The following is a 16,567-nucleotide window of genomic DNA, read 5'->3' as shown; positions in this document are numbered from 1 at the left end:
ATGTGTCTTTAGTAAAATGATTTATAATGCTTTGGTTATATACCCAGTAATGGGATTGCTGGGTCAAATGGTATTTCTAGTTCTAGATCCTTGAGGAATCGCCACACTGTCTTCCACAATGGTTGAACTAATTTATACTCCCACTAACAGTGTAAAAGCGTTCCTGTTTCTCCACATCCTCTCCAGCATCTGTTGTTTCCTGACTTTTTAATGATCGCCATTCTAACTGATGTGAGATGGTATCTCATTGTTTTTGATTTGCATTTCTCTAATGACCAGTGATGATGAGCTTTCTTTCGTATCTTTTTTGGCCGCCTAAATGTCTTCTTTTGAGAAGTGTCTGTTCATATCCTTTGCCCACTTTTAATAGGATTTTTTTCTTGTATATTTAAGTTCCTTGTAGATTCTGGATATTAGCCCTTTGTCAGATGGATACATAGCAAAAATTTTCTCCCATTCTGTAAGTTGCCTGTTCACTCTGATCATAGTTTCTTTTGCTATGCAGAAGGTCTTTAGTTTAATTAGATCCCATTTGTCTATTTTGGCTTTTGTTGCCATTGCTTTTGTGGTTTTAGTTATGAAGTCTTTGCCCATGCCTGTGTCCTGAATGGTATTGCCTAGGTTTTCTTCTAGGGTTTTTATGGTTTCAGATCTTACATTTAAGTCTTTAATCCATCTTGAGTTAATTTTTGTATAAGAGGTAAGGAAGGGGTCCAATTTCAGTTTTCTACATATGGCTAGCCTATTTTCCCAACATCATTTATTAAATAGGGAATCATTTCCCCATTGCTTGTTTTTGTCAGGTTTGTCAAAGATCAGATGGTTGTAGATGTGTGGTGTTATTTCTGAGGCCTGTGTTCTGTTCCATTGGTCTATGTATCTGTTTTGGTACCAGTACCATGCTGTTTTGGTTACTGTAGCCTTGTAGTATAGTTCATTCTTTTTGCTTAGGATTGTCTTGGCTATATGGGCTCTTTTCTGGTTCCATATGAAATTTAAAGTAGTTTTTTCTAATTCTGTGAAGAAAGTCAGTGGTAGCTTGATGGGAATAGCATTGAATCTATAAATTACTTTGGGCAGTATGGCCATTTCACAATATTTGATTCTTCCTATCCATGAGCATGGAATGTTTTTCCATTTGTTTCTATCCTCTCTCATTTCCGTGAGCAGTGGTGTGTAGTTCTCCTTGAAGAGGTCCTTCACATCCCTTGTAAGTTGTATTCCTAGGTATTTTATTCTCTTTGTAGCAATTGTGAATGGGAGTTCACTCATGATTTGGCTCTCTGTTTGTCTATTATTGTTGTATAGGAATGCGTGTGATTTTTGCACATTAATTTTGTATCCTGAGACTTTGCTGAAGTTGCTTATCAGCTTAAGGAGTTTTTGGGCTGAGATGATGGGGTTTTCTAAATATACAATCATGTCATCTGCAAAGAGAGATAATTTGACTTCCGCTCTTCCTGTTTGAATACCCTTTATTTCTTTCTCTTGCCTGATTGCCCTGGCCAGAACTTCCAATACATAAAAAGTGGTAAGAGAGGGCATCCTTGTCTTGTGCCGATTTTCAAAGGGCATGCTTCCAGCTTTTGCCCATTCAGTATGATATTGGCTGTGGGTTTGTCATAAATCTCTCTTATTATTTTGAGATACGTTCCATCAATATCTAGTTTTTTGAGTGTTTTTGGCATGAAAGGGTGTTGAATTTTATCGAAGGCCTTTCTGCATCTACTGAGATAATCATGTTTTTGTCATAACTGCTATTTCAAACGTTTGGAGGAAGTAAAATGTCTTTAAAAGAATAAGTGTTGATTTTTGGAAAATATAAAATTGTAAACTTAGAAAACTTGAATTCTAAGTGGCTGTTTATATTACCAAATGGTAAAAAAATTGGCTAACTAAAACATCGTTCTGAAGCCAATAAACTAGCAAAAAGCCCCACCTATGCATTGAAATATCTTTCTCAGGTCATTAGATAAAGTATATGGCACTAAGGCAAATAATACATATACACACACACAAATATTTCAGCAGCCACTGCCAACTGAAAGTAATAAAATGAAACAATTTGTTGGCTTTAATGTATTTAGGAAAAATCATTTATTTACAAGACATCTTCCCTTTCTTCAGTTATCATGAAAATTATGAAGGTAAGGTAAAGTCTGTACCATTTTTCCTCTATTTTTGAGAAACCTTAGATTTATCTTGTCTGTAACCCAACTTTCTTGTTTTATATTTTAACTATACTTTCTATTTTGTGACAGGAGTGAAAAGGTTTTTAATGATTTTAAACATGTTTATATATATTTTTCAGACTTGGAACAGCAGTATCTCATGTTTTACTATAAAAACTTGGGGATATTACTTGAAGATCAGCTATATTGTTATTTTTGCTATCTTAGCAATTCATCTGTCAGTAATCACCAGAGAACTCAAGAATGAATAACATGATATATCAAAAGGCCTATAATCTCACAATCATCATGTTAAGACTTTGGAAAGTTAACTTGTATTAATTAACTAATTGTAAATTAATCCTATCAAGTTAATTTGTAATAAATTCAAGATGCAAAATGAAAACCTGTTTCACTACAGGGATTAAGTAAACTTTAAAATTCATTTTGTTGGCTGGGTGCGGTGGCTCACACCTGTAATCCCAGCACTTTGGGAGGCCAAGGTGGAAGGATCACTTAAGGCCAGGAGTTCAAGACTGGCCTAGGCAACATAGTGAAACCCCGACTCTACTAAAAATATAAAAACAAGCTGGGCATGGAGGTGCGTACCTGTAATCATCTACCCAGGAGGCTGAGACAGGAGAATTTCATGAACCTGGGAGGCGAAGGTTGCAGTGAGCAGAGATCACGCCACTGCCCTCCAGCCTGGGTGATGGAGCGAGACTCTGTCTAAAAAAAAAAAAAAAAAAAAATTGTTGATATTTTATATAAACTTAAAATTAAGAAACCTCCTAGACACGCACACACACACAGCCATATTTTCATCTCTGAAGATAGCAGCCATGTGTGTCTTATTCCCTGCATTGCTGGCAGAACCTAGCACATTGTTGATCCATAGAAGCACAGTGTATGTTGAAATTGACAAACAGTCAGAGTAGTATGCTGTTGACTGTGTTTAAAATTAATTTGCCAGAGTTCTACTGTGATAAGAATTTCTGACTAGAAATTATAAATTCATTGTTTTATGCCTTAAAAATTATAAATAATGATAAGTTTAATTTGTAGCCCTTATAGCTTAGAGGCATTGTAGTTGATATTATAGTAACCTTTTTAGATGTTAGTAATATTTATTGTAAAATTTAAGGTAGCTTTACCTTTTAAAGTAGCACCTATTCTTTTGAAAGGAACTTTCTCAAAGGATTTTTAGGGCCTCAAAATTTCTTGTTGCTCTGTGTAAGTCCCTCTGATAGACTTCCCTGAAGGATTTTAAGCAGAAATAACATCAGGTACCAGTAGATGGCAGTGAAAAATAAGCAGACACAGTTCATTATTCCAATAAAATGCTATTTCTACCTCAGTACTGGACAAGAATCACACAGCCTAGTTGGCCTTTGTTTTTTCACTAAAAATATCCTGAATTATCAGTCACTTATGTTTGACTATGAGAAATTGCAAAAAAGTTAAAACTGTTTTGCATCCAAAAGTTTGTGATCTAGTGTAATAAATAAGACAAGTGTATCAACGGTATGACAATAAATTTAGAAAATCATACAGGCACACACACTACTATAGACATGTAAGATACATGCATGTATTGGAGCTCAGCAGATTCCCATTCATGAAGAATGATGCCTGTGTAACAGTATAAATGGATCACTTTTAATAAATAAAGCATAAAATTGGACTAATAGCTTTTTTTTTTCCAATTCGAAAGTCTCAGGGTTTTCTGAGGTTTTTAGTACTCCTTTAATTTGTGAAATAAGAGACACAGTCTTCAGGTAAAAAGAGCTCTTGGTCAAAGCAATGAGTTTACTGAATTCTCGCCCTGTAGTCAAGTACTTACTAACTATGAGGTTCAAAAAATTGCTTACTTCATATCTCTGTACCCTAATTAACTCATTTGTTAAGTGGAAAAAATATTTCATTAAGTAGTCATATAGATAAGATGAGGTAATGTGTTTAGAAAAACAAATCAATGTGCAGGCAAGAATCAGGAATGTGGGAAATTTTGTAGGACAAATGATACGATTTCTTTAATGAAAAAGGGAAAGGTATTATATAGCTTAAAAGGAAAAAGAAAAAGGCTTTTCAGTCATATGAGCCAAATGCAGTGTGTGGGCTACATTTGCATCTTGATTTGAACAATTATATACAGAGAGAGAGAGCTACAGAGACAGTAGGATATATTTCATATATATAAAAACACAGTTGGGGAAATCAGAATATTTGAATTTGATATTAACTAAGAATTGTTTGCAGGGGTTGTTCTGTTGTTACGTATTCTAATGACATTTTTTTAATAATGAAAATGTTTGGGATTTGCTTTAAAATAATCCAGTAACCAGGATGTGAGAGAAACCAAAGAGGGGGAGATAATAATCCAGGGACTTTGGGTAGCTGTTAAATGGAACAAGACTGTCTGTATCGTAAGTATTGAAGCTGATAGAGGATAGATGTGGGTTGATTATATATTTGTTTTGCTGAAAAATGTTCTATAATACAGTTTTAATAACTAAGTTCTAATTTCAAAAATGCAAAATATTGTTTTTACAACTAAGATAACATTGGAATTTATACAGAACCCCCAATGACAAGTATATAATCACTGTTTGCCAGGAAATCAGTTTACCAGTTAGAGGTAGAAAAGTTACAGGATAAAAATGGAATTGGTTGGCTCTAAGTGGGACCACTTTCAAAGAGAATGCTTAGAATTCATTTTCTTTTCATTACTTCCTTTCAGCTTGGAGCCTGAGCATCATTTCACCATTTTGAGCCTCAACCTCTCAATATACTGGAAAATTGTAATCCTCTTCCCTTCACTGAGGTCATAATACTGAATTCTGAAATGGAAATAATTGACTAGAGATTTTCTAGTCAAACTAGACTGATGAGGTCTCACCACTTTCTTCAAGGAAGATCAACTGAACCTGCCTGAAGGCACAGGGTACACCATCTTCCTAAGGTGTGACCTCCTGTTCCCAAAGGAGTAGACCTAGATGACCAACCAGCAGCACCTAGCTTTTGCCAACTACACAGCTTTGAATAGCCTTCCACCTTTGTGTCCTTCAAACCCCATTCTTGCCAAAGCCAAGTTCTCTCCCTCTCAACAGATTTCTCAGCATACATCAGATTTCACACCAATCTATGAAAAACTATTTTTAGAAATTATTACTATGGTCTGAATGTTTATATCCCCTCCTGCTCTCTCTAAAATTATGTTGAAATCCTAACCCCCCAGGTGATGGTATTAGGGATGTGAGGCCTTTGGGAAGGGATTAAGTCATGAGGGCAGAGACCTCCTTTTTGAGATTAGTACCCTTATAAAAGAGACCCATCTCTTGCTCATCCCTTCCGCCATGGGAGAGCACTAAGAGTGAGCCATCTATAACCCAACAAACAAGGCCCTCACCAGGCACTCAATCTGCCAGCACCTTAATCATGGACTTACCAGCCTCCAGAACTGTGAGAAATAAATGTGTTGTTTTAAGCCACCCAGTTCATTTTGTTACAGCAGCCTGGACAGACAGTATATTGAAAAAAATCAGATTTGCAGCTCCACTGGTCATGTGAATGCCAGAGGAGCTGATCCACAGTCAGACGTTAAAGCTTCTTTTGGAAGCTATACTGGCTTGACAATCTCTCCATACTGATTCAGACTCCAGCAAGGTGCACATCACCCGCTAGTCATTGTGCCTTCTGCTACTTTAAGGCTCTGGAATTATGGAAGAAAATAGGGTGGGCCTACTGTCTCTTCCTACTGTTTACCTGGTGTTTTGATTCTGAAAAGTTTATAAGCTCTGCTATTCAAGAAGTTTATACAAACCCATAATCTACTACCAAACCATTCATTCGTCATGACAGAACTGCCTACCAAAGCCACATACTTTAGATTTTAGATCTTTGCAAGACTACCACTGAAAGTTCACATGCTTGGTTAACAGTCTTAACCTCTAACCAATCGAACAAATCAAAGACATCTAATTTAGTCAAAATAGGTATGGGAATGAAAGTGAGACATAGAGGCCAGGTGCGGTGGCTCACACCTGTAAACCCAGCACTTTGGAAGGCCCAAGCAGAAGGATTCCTGGAGACCAAGATTTCAAGACCAGCCTGGACAACCTGGCAAAACCTCCTCTCTACAACAAAATTCAAAAATTAGCCAGGCATGGTAGGGTATGCCTGTATTCCCGGCTAGCTCCTTGGGAGGCTGAGGTGGGAGGATTGCTTGAGCCCAGGAGATCGAGGCTGCAGTGAGCCGTGATCACACCACTGCACTCTAGCCTGGGAGATAGAGGGAGACCCTGTCTCAAAAAAACAAACAAAAGACAAAGAATGATTTTAGGAGTTAGGTGTCTCCAAACTGAAGACACACAAAGAAAAATTAAGGCATATTCTTTTACTGTACTCTCAGAAATATGTTTAACAAATACTTGAAGAGCTACTCTTTAAGATAATGAGTCCTTTCCAATTTGAGCCTCGCAGAGTGGCAAGAAAGGCTGTTCTGCCACCAATGAGGTGGTGACCCAAGAATATTCCATCAGCGTCCACAAGCTCATTCTTGGAGTGGGATTCAAGAAGCATACCTCTCAGCACTTAAAAGAGATCCAGGCCGGGCGCGGTGGCTCAAGCCTGTAATCCCAGCACTTTGGGAGGCCGAGACGGGCGGATCACGAGGTCAGGAGATCGAGACCATCCTGGCTAACCTGGTGAAACCCCGTCTCTACTAAAAAATACAAAAAAACTAGCCGGGCGACGTGGCGGGCGCCTGTAGTCCCAGCTACTCCAGAGGCTGAGGCAGGAGAATGGCGTTAACCCGGGAGACGGAGCTTGCAGTGAGCCAAGATCCGGCCACTGCACTCCAGCCTGGGCGACAGAGCGAGACTCCGTCTCAAAAAAAAAAAAAAAAAAATCCAGAACTGTGCCACAAAGGAAATGCACATTGATACCAGCCTCCACAAAGCTGTCAGGGCCAAGCAAATAAAGGATGTCCCATATCTTATCCATGAGCAATCGTCCAGAAAATGTAGTGAGGATGAAGATTCACCAAACGAGCTCTATACTTCGGTTACCTGTGTACCTGTTACCACTTGCAGAAATCAACAAAGTGGATGAGAACTGTTAATCATCAAATAAGTTATAAAACCACCAAAAAATAGAAAGTAGAAGCAAAAACAAAATATGTAAATAAAAAGTATTAAAATTTGAAAAATATCTTGGAAATAAGGATGAAGAGTTTAAATACTTATCTAAAAAGGAAAAATGTTAGCAATGGGTTGTAGCAGTAAGTCCGACTGCAAGTGATGGTCATATTTCTGTTCTTTAGTCCCAGAGAACAAAAGGAAGTGAGTTTATTCCACAGCACAAGCAATATCTATTTATCTCAGAGGAAATCCAGGGAAGTTCCTTCCTGGGAAGACTGAAGGTTAGACTATTCAGAAGTTTTCTAAAATGGACTTCAAGCTCTATGACTTTATGATCACTTAGTATGTCTACGGATTTTTGTGGGGAAGAGAGATTTCAAGTTTCATTTTATGTCTTTTTTAAAACTCTTGATTCCTTTTAGAGTTTTTTAAATTGTGATAAAGTACATGTAACAACATTTATTATCTTAATCATTTTTAAGTAGTAGACAGCTCAGTAATGTTAAGTAATTTCACATTGTTCAACTAATCTCCAGGACTTTATCTTGTAAAACTGAAATTTTGTATCCATAAAGCTAGCATTGGTAAATAAAAAGGTTTTGCTTTATGGATACAACCCTATGCTACCAACCCTGACAACCACCACCCTACTTTTTATCGATATGACTACCATAGATATTTAATGTAAGTGAACTCATACACCATTTGTCTTTTTGTGATTTCTTACTTAGCATAAGTCCTTGAGACTCATCCATATTGTAGTATGTGTCATAATTTTCTTGTTTTGAGACGGAGTCTCACTCTGTCCCCCAGGCTGGAGTGCAGTGGTGTGATCTCAGCTCACTGCAACCTCCACCTCCCAGGTTCAAGCGATTCTCCTGCCTCAGCCTCCCAAGTGGCTGGGACTGCAGGCAAGTGCCACCACACCAGCTAATTTTTGTATATTTAATGGAGACAAGATTTTACTGTGTTGGCCAGGCTGGTGTCAAACTCTTGACCTCAGGTGATCCGCCTGCCTTGGTCTCCCAAAGTGCTGGGATTACAGGCATGAGCGACCACACCCAGCCAATTTTCTTCCTTTTTAAGGCTGAATAATATTCAATTATATATACATTCTACATTTTGTTATTTGTCCATTGATAGGTTGCCTTCACCCTTTGGCCATTGTAAATAATGCTGCTATAAACGTGGGTGTACAAATATCAGAGACCCTGCTTTCAATTCTTTCAGCTATATACTTAGAAGAAAAAGTCTATATCATAGTAATTCTGTTCTTAATATGGGAGGACCTCCATACTGTTTTTCATAGCAGCTGCACCATTTTACATTCCCACCAATAGTGCACAAGAGTTCTGGTTTTTCCGCATCCTCACCAACACTCACTTCTTTAAAATAGTAGGTATCCCAATGAGTGTGCGTTCATATCCCATTGGAGTGTTGATTTGTACTTTCAGAGTCTTTATTTTAACTTTTTCCATAACAAAGCACTTTGTGGGAAGTTGGTTATTTTACATTCTCATACCGTGCTTTGTATTACTTTCCCATTTGGATGCCCTTTTCATCCTTCACCTCATCCTATAAACCCCAAATCTAACTTAAATCCCAAATCCAACTTAAATCCCAAATCCAACTTCCACTGTAAAGTCTTTGCTGACTTATTTACTTCACATTGATTTCTGAATTTCTAAAATTTCCTCACTGTCTACCACAAAACTTAGTATTTGTTTATAAAAAAAACTTTTATTCGGTCCTATATTATTCTCTAATTATTCCATATGTTATCTTCCAAACTAGATTGTTAGGTCTTCAAGAGCAGAAGAAATTTGTTTTATACTTAAAAACTTCAAGACATGCTGAAGTGCTTTGGGTGCCAAATGCTTCTAGCTTATTCATTTAGTTTACATGACTTTCGGCATGTGAAACTTGAGAAAACTGCAAATCGAATACCTTGGTCTTACAGAACTGAACAATACTTAAATGTGTTTAAATCTGCTATATAAAGTGTCAGACATAAAAACCAATATCTAATGAAGCACCTTTTCCCTTTTCTAAAATTCAATAGCAATGGCCAGGCACAGTGGCTCACACCTGAAATCCCAGAGCTTTGAGAGGCGAGGTCGGGTGGATCACTTGGGGTCAAGAGTTCGAGACCAGCCTGGCCAACATGGTAAAGCACCGTCTTTACTAAAAATACAAAAAAATTGGCCAGGCATGGTGGTGCATGCCTGTAATCCCAGCTACTTGGGAGTCTGAGACAGGAAAATCACTTGAACCTGGGAGGCAGAGGTTATAGTGAGCCGAGATCACGTCACTGCACTCCAGCCTAGGCAACGACAGTGAACTCTATCTCAAAAAAAAAAAAAAAAATTACAATAGTAATAATTATGCCTTCCAACACTATCATCAAATAACCTTACTTATCAGTTCCACTGCCTGCTAAGCTGACTTTTTTTCCGACTTTTCCTTCTTTTTATTCTCTTATTTCTTCCAAGTAACCATATTCTCTTTTCCCCTCCTGTTCAAGAGTCTATGCTCTTTCTCTCTTTGTTCACTATTTTGGTATTTAAATGTTATGACTTTTTTTCAAGTAAATATTTTTTAAAGTCCTTCATTTGGGATAAAATATTCACTACATAAATTCAGTGGATAAATACCCCCACACAGATTGACCCTGCATGAAATCTGTTCCCTCCGAAGTAGGGAAATTCATTCATTATGAGATCAAGCCATAAAATTTAAATCCAAGCAGTAATTCTCCAATTAAAGTAACTCTAGAGCTTAGTTTTCAGTCCTCCTGAATCATAACTAGTTGGCAACAAAAACTAGTATGCCTTGATATGAATAAGCCTTAACATAAAAACTCACCCAGCCTCAAAAGTTAAAAATTAAGAGAGAGATGTATTCAGGTGGCCATTTATACACAATATTTTTTAATACTATTCTGGCCAAATTAGTATCAAATGAGTTACTGTAAAATGAAATTTTAAAAGTATATAAACATCTTAAACTTTAAAAGCTCAGCCCAGCTAGAATGTGTGTTTCTGAAACTATGCTGGGGAAAGTAGCTCTGTCCATAATGGTTATATAGTTGTTAGCAAAATATTGGTCAAAACTTTTTCAGTTTAATGAGTTTCAAGATATGCTTCAAACTGGCCTCCTCTGTGAACTCTTTCTTGACAACTGAAACCTGGCTCCAACACTGACTACTTTATTCTTCCTCTTATTTATTTTCTGTTTAATAAAACCAGTATTTGAGCATACAAACTGTATAAAACATTTTAAAACACTAATGTGGATAAGACACCTCAAAAACAGTTTAGTCATTTCAGTCACATATTTCTAATATGTGATAAGATTTTCAGTTAGTAGTTATCGTTTAATTGCAACATGGAAATAGATACTAAGTTGCATCTTACATTTCAACAATGGATGTTTAAAATGTTTATAAATTATGTTTTGCATTTTACAACATATTGAAGATACAAATTTTAAATTTAACTCTAAACAATGCAATAATCTAGAGAATCAGAGAATTGGATCCTAAAACACCTTGTAAGTTCAGCCCTGTTGACTGGTCTGTTTCCCTGTCCTAGAGTGCGTGAACTTTCAAAGCCAGGACACAATCTTCACTTTTCATGCCATCATCTTGACACTCAATACATGTTCAAAGGGTAAATTAAAAAAAAACAAGATGCTCAAGTCAATTTATAAGTAATCCTCCCAAAAGTGTGCATACCATCAATGAATAATTATTTTTTAATCTCTATGCTATAATCTTGCACAAGTTTCATTAGAATTAAATGCACTAGCTGAAGTCTATGTTTATTAAATGAAGATTACAGTAGTTGGTTATCTTTGTGAGGGGTTTTGAGGGTTGTGGAACAGGATAACATTTTGAGGTACAAAAATAATGAAGAGGATATATTCCAATTTCTTTCCCCAAAACTTTTCATTACATCTGTTATAAACCCTGGTAGAACTGGTTTCCTTTTCAGCTTCCTGTTTTGTCCCTCGGTGTTCACAAAAGTCCCATCTGATAAATGTATTGTTTAACCTCTCATTATTTGAAAGAACAACTCTTTGCTCCCTGCAGATTATAGACCTATTGACTTAAGCAGTCCATCTGAATGCATGCCAGTTTCTTTCTTAATAAATTAGAGGCCTATAACCTCAAACCAGTTTATCTGCAAGAGAAGTGTGTGATGTTCAACTCAACTCTTCCACTAATGGAACATCATAATCCTCCTTGTCATCTTTCCTTTGGCCTTCCTGAATAGAAATCATTTATGAGCTAGTTACATGAGCTCAACATGAGCCCCATGTCGCTCAGCAAACATTTATTTGACTACTTACAATGTGCTAGGCTTTGTTCTGTGCATTTAAGATAGTGCATTAAATGTACTGACCTCATGAAGATTCTATTCTCGCAGTGGGGAGATAGACAATAAACAATATAAGTAAATGTTAAGTATATTAGAAGTATGTTAGAAGATGTGCTGTGAAATAAAGAAAAAGGTAGAACAGGGTATGAGGGATTAGGAGTGTGGGGACAGCAGCAGGAGGGTTGGGGTATTAAATAGGGTGGGCAGGCCTGGTCTCCTGGGGAAGATGCCATTGAAGGAGGTGGAAAAAATGTAGCCACTAAGTGGGCTGAGGGTAGAGCATATGAACAGAGAAAACGGCCAGAGGACAGGCTCTAAGGCATGCTTGGCAGATTCAAGGAACAGCAGGGAGGCTCACATGACTGGAATGGAGTAAGCTAGCAGGAGAGAAGATGAAGTTAGGGAGAGAGAGAAAGTGGGGAGCCACATTATAGAGGGCTTCGCTGATCATTGTAAGGACTTTAACTTTTTAACTTTTGTAAGAACTTCAGCTTTTACTCACAATGAAATTGTGAAATTCCAGAACCAAAAAGAAGATCCTGGTAAAAGAAAAACTTTCAGCAAAATAAATTTAACAGTTTATTTGGGTAAAGAACAATTCATGAATCAGGCAGCACTCAGAACCAGAAGACATTCAGAGAGCTCTGCTTTGCAAGGTATGCAGTGAACATTCATAGACACAAAACAAAAATTAAGTACAGAAATAGCTTGATTGGTTACAGATAGGCATTTGCCTTATTTGGACGTGGTCTTCTCCAAATAAGGCAAGTTGGCAGCATGCAATTGGCTGTGACCTATCTGTTACAAAAATATAGCTATATAATCCTAAATTAGGTTTCAGTTTATTTATGTACTAAGTTAGGTTACTGTTTATTACATGGGAACTCAAAGTCTGGAGACAGCCTCAGGCCAAGGTCCTCTTGCTTATTTAATTTAGTAATCCTAAAACTTTCCGGAGAGGAAACACACACACACACACACACACACACACACATATTACCAACAAAAAAATAACAATTAGATTGTAATTGGAGCTCGAAATATTCTAGAAGACTTTGGAGGAAAGCCTTCCAAATTCTGAGAGGAAAATATTTTTAATCTAGGATTCTATTCATATATACCCAGACTAACAAGTAGCAGGCAGATGATAAATATATTTTTAGGTGGTTAGGTGATGAAACACCTCTTCCAAATGAAAGCATAAACAAAAATGCATGGGGATCCAAGAAACAATGACTCCAACCCAAGAGAGCAGTGAACAAATCCACAGGATAGCAGCTAAGCAGGAGGCCTAAACATGACCAGGGGCAAATGGGGCTGAGAGAGCAGAGAGCCTGGGAAAGAAGTCTCTGAGGAGGAAGGAGGAGGCGGTAGGTCAGATCCCTATTTGTGGACTTCAGAAAAATTTGACTACATAGGAAACAATAGATAAAGGATAGAAATAATCCATTCAGATTCTCTCCTTTGTGTGATGACCACATTAAACTTACAGAGTAAGAAATGTCATTCTAGGTTTGATTCTACTATAACCCATAGAAGTGAAATAAACTTGTCACAAAAATGCAAATGCTGTCACCAGTTTTCAGCTTAACATATACACTGACCCAGGTTAAGGATGGGTAGGAGCACAAATGTCCTTATCTTCCAGAGTGAAGAGAGGCTGTAGTCAGGCATTGCAAACTCACATAGTTATGGGTGTTTGGTAGGCAAAGTACATGTCGGTAGTTAGTGCATACACTATTTTAAAAAGGCAGTAGTTTCTCTACTCCAAAAGAAGAAAGAGACCCAGATATTCCAGTTTACCCAGAATTTACCCCAATCTGGGTTTTTATGTAAAATATTTTAAATGTTCATAACTACTTAAAACACTTAAAAATATGAGGGTCAAACAATACGATACCCAGCCTGGGGTTTCCAGTTTGTGACACTGCAATAGCAGATGGATAAGTAAGGTGTTTGAATGTACGAAATTAACCAGTACAGATGTTAAACTGGCAGCAGCAGCAGCTTTACAGTATAGAAGGGCCATCCAGCCAAAGTCAAGGTGAGGGGAATTTTTTTGAAGCTGTGTTGGCACTGCAAGGATATTATTTGCATTTATTGGGGAGGACAGTAGGGAGAATTGGGGAACTAAAATTCTTTCCCCCAACACTTGGAGAGCAGTGATAAAACTATATTGGGAAGGAAGAGGTAAGGAAGAAGAGAAAAAGGTATAAGTGTGCTAAATCCTCACCTATCATAATAAATCAAATGCCAATAGCTAAATTAATATATTTTTAAAGTACTATAAACATGTTATTTAAACTAAAAATGAAAAATTAGTAAAAATGGCTGTCTCCGGAAACAACAAAACTACTTCTGCATGTATCCCTTGCCTAGCAATCCTCTTTTTAAGAACCTACACTGAAGGCCGGGCGCGGTGGCTCAAGCCTGTAATCCCAGCACTTTGGGAGGCCGAGACGGGTGGATCACGAGGTCAGGAGATCGAGACCCTCCTGGCTAACACGGTGAAACCCCGTCTCTACTAAAAATTACAAAAAAAAAGTAGCCGGGCGAGGTGGCGGCGCCTGTAGTCCCAGCTACTCGGGAGGCTGAGGCGGGAGAATGGCGTAAACCCGGGAGGCGGAGCTTGCAGTGAGCTGAGATCCGGCCACTGCACTCCAGCCTGGGCGACAGAGCGAGACTCCGTCTCAAAAAAAAAAAAAAAAAAGAACCTACACTGAAGATATACCTCAACAATTAGAAAATACATATATACAAAACTTCATTGTTGCATTATTTGTAATTTAAAAATAATATAAACCACCTAAATGTTTATAAATAGGAGATGAGTTTTATAAATTAAAGTGTATATATACTCAATAGAATACTAGGTATGAATTTTTTTCATTTTTTAAGAGAAAGATCTATATAAAGTGATATGGAGTGATTTCTAGGATATGTTATTAAGTTAACAATACAAACTTCAAAAGAATATCTAGTATGATGCCTCTCTTTGTAAAAGAAACACATGAAGGATAAATGAGAAATTAACAAAACTGGAGACTACAAGGGTATGGTAGGATGGGGTAAAAGGATAGAGGAGAGAGTAAAAAACAACCCCATCAAAAATTGAGCAAAGGATATGAACAGACACTTCTCAAAAGAAGACATTTATGAGGGGCGGAGCAAGATGGCCGAATAGGAACAGCTCCAGTCTCCAACTCCCAGCGCGAGTAACACAGAAGACCGGTGATTTCTGCATTTTCTTTTTTTTTTTTTTGAGACGGAGTCTTGCTCTGTCGCCGGGGCTGGAGTGCAGTGGCCGGATCTCAGCTCACTGCAAGCTCCGCCTCCCGGGTTCACGCCATTCTCCTGCCTCAGCTTCCCGAGTAGCTGGGACTACAGACGCCCGCCACCTCGCCCGGCTAGTTTTTTGTATTTTTTTTTTTAGTGGAGACGGGGTTTCACAGTGTTCACCAGGATGGTCTCGATCTCCTGACCTCGTGATCCACCCGTCTCGGCCTCCCAAAGTGCTGGGATTACAGGCTTGAGCCACCGCGCCCCGCCGATTTCTGCATTTTCAACTGAGGTACTGGGGTCATCTCTCTAGGGAGTGCCGGACAATCGGTGCTGGTCACCTGCTGCAGCCTGACCAGCGTGAGCTGAAGCAGGGCGAGGCATCGCCTCACCTGGAAGCGCAAGGGGGAAGGAAATCCGTTTTCCTAGCCAGGGGAACTGAGACACATAACACCTGGAAAATCGCGTAACTCCCACCCCAATACTGCGCTTTAAGGAAACAGGCACACCAGGAGAATATATCCCACACCTGGCCGGGAGGGTCCCACGCCCACGGAGCCTCCCTCACTGCTAACACAGCAGTCTGCGGCGATCTATCCGCAAGGTAGCAGCGAGGCTGGGGGAGGGGCGCCCGCCATTGCTGAGGCTTAAGTAGGTAAACAAAGCCGCTGGGAAGCTCGAACTGGGTGGAGCTCACAGCAGCTCAAGGAAACCTGCCTGTCTCTGTAGACTCCACCTCTGGGGACAGCCCACAGCTGAGGTCCAATAGGGAAAGCAGCGGGGGCCGGTGCAGAGGCCAAGGACTCTGTCTGACAGCTTTGGGGAGAGCCGTGGATCTCCCAACGCGGAGGTTGAGATCCGAGAATGGACAGACTGCCTGCTCAGGTGGGTCCCTGACCCCTGAGTAGCCTAGCTGGGAGACATCCCCCACTAGGGGCAGTCTGACACCCCACACCTCACAGGGTGGAGTCATCCCTGAGAGGAAACTTCCAAAGGAAGAATCAGACAGGTACACTCGCTGCTCAGCAATAGTCTATCTTCGGCAACCTCTGCTGCTGATACCCAGGCAAACAGGGTCTGGAGTGGACCTCAAGCAATCTCCAACAGACCAACAGACAGACCTTCTGACTGTCAGACGGAAAACTATCAAACAGGAAGGACACCTATACCAAAACCCCATCAGTACGTCACCATCATCAAAGACCAGAGACAGATAAAACCACAAAGATGGGGAAGAAGCAGGGCAGAAAAGCTGGAAATTCAAAAAATAAGAGCACATCTCCCCCTGCAAAGGAGCGCAGCCCAACGCCAGCAACGGATCAAAGCTGGTCAGAGAATGACTTTGACGAGATGAGAGAAGAAGGCTTCAGCCCATCAAACTTCTCAGAGCTAAAGGAGGAATTACGTACCCAGTGCAAAGAAACTAAAAATCTTGAAAAAAGAGTGGAAGAATTGACAGCTAGACTAATTAATGCAGAGAAGATCATAAACAAAATGACAGAGATGAAAACCATGACACGAGAAATACGTGACAAATGCACAAGCTTCAGTAACCGACTCGATCAACTGGAAGAAAGAGTATCAGCGATTGAGG

Source organism: Trachypithecus francoisi, unplaced genomic scaffold (assembly GCF_009764315.1).
Source record: "Trachypithecus francoisi isolate TF-2019V2 unplaced genomic scaffold, Tfra_2.0 Lachesis_group13, whole genome shotgun sequence".
Lineage (NCBI taxonomy): Eukaryota > Metazoa > Chordata > Mammalia > Primates > Cercopithecidae > Trachypithecus > Trachypithecus francoisi.
Note: the sequence above shows the minus strand (reverse complement) of the source record.